The sequence below is a fragment of the Sceloporus undulatus genome, chromosome 3, assembly GCF_019175285.1.
Source record: "Sceloporus undulatus isolate JIND9_A2432 ecotype Alabama chromosome 3, SceUnd_v1.1, whole genome shotgun sequence".
In the NCBI taxonomy this organism is placed as follows: domain Eukaryota; kingdom Metazoa; phylum Chordata; class Lepidosauria; order Squamata; family Phrynosomatidae; genus Sceloporus; species Sceloporus undulatus.
In genome coordinates this window covers 201,329,865-201,330,948 of record NC_056524.1, presented here as the reverse complement: position 1 = coordinate 201,330,948, position 1,084 = coordinate 201,329,865, and the positions used below count along the sequence as shown (strand labels likewise).

Here is a 1,084-nt window from a genome sequence, read left to right as displayed (position 1 = left end):
CACAGCCAGGGCTCACCTTCTTCTCCTTAGTATCAGGTCCTGCATAGTTTCAGCTTCTCAACACAAGGATGGCTAGGCACATCCTCCATTCCCACTCCCTTTTGTCTTTGTCCAGGAGAAATATCAGAACGGACTCCTTTTTGAACATGACAAGGAAGCATGAATGTGTGTGTGTGTGTATATATATATATTCTGTTTTGGAATTTTCTAATTTTATATTTGATTATGTCAGCTGCCTTTGTAATATTGTCTTTTATCTGTATAATTTGTATATATAATCATTGTACAGTTCTGTTTTATTATCTTTAGATTTTACACCTTTGGCAGGTTTTAATGTTTTTTGATTGATTAGTTCCTGTAAAGGGCCATGTAAATGTATGGCCCTATACAAAGAAACGATAACAATATATATATATTTACATGCTGTATGTAATACATATCCATACTAATATATAAAACATTAAATGTACATACGTGTTATATATATATATATATATACACACACATATATATATACACACACACTCACACATATATAATGTATATATTACTGTATGTAATGTATATATATATATATATATATATACATATATACATAAATACACACACACACACATATATATATATACACACACACACACACACACACATTTAACATCATACTAAGTTTCTACGCTTTCCTTTGGTCAGGTCCTCTTTTTTTCCTTGGGACGTCCTCCATTTTGCGATGGCTGTCCCTCCTTTGCAGTGAGGACATACCTGGCCACTGTCCCTCCCCTGATCCCCATCCCTGAGGGTTGGGAGGACCAGGTCGGTTAACCCTCCACACAGATAGATGCATACATACACCTCATACACAAGCCCAGGATCTCTTACCACTCTGCAAGGGTCCCAATGGCAACAACAGAAGCAGCAGCAGCTGCTCCATGGCTAAAGCGCTCAGGAGGAGCGGGCCAGCGAAGGGGCCAAGCCTCCCTCTCTGTCTCTCATTCCCTCAAAGGGTCCCTTCCTTCTGGCTTCCGCAGCAGGAACTGAAGGTTGACACATCAACAAAGATGGCGGCTCACGCCTCTGCCCTCCAGAC

At 39.9% G+C, this 1,084-nt stretch overlaps 1 protein-coding gene across 3 annotated transcripts in view; it reads right to left on the bottom strand.

Moving 5' to 3' along the window:
• Positions 1–1,084, bottom strand: part of CCDC186 (coiled-coil domain containing 186) — a 51,325-nt gene extending 50,241 nt beyond the window's left edge. For all 3 annotated transcript variants that reach the window (XM_042456787.1, XM_042456789.1, XM_042456788.1), the window contains exon 1: positions 877–1,084. The gene's annotated coding sequence lies outside the window, so the exon portion shown is untranslated. The remainder of the gene's footprint in view (positions 1–876) is intronic.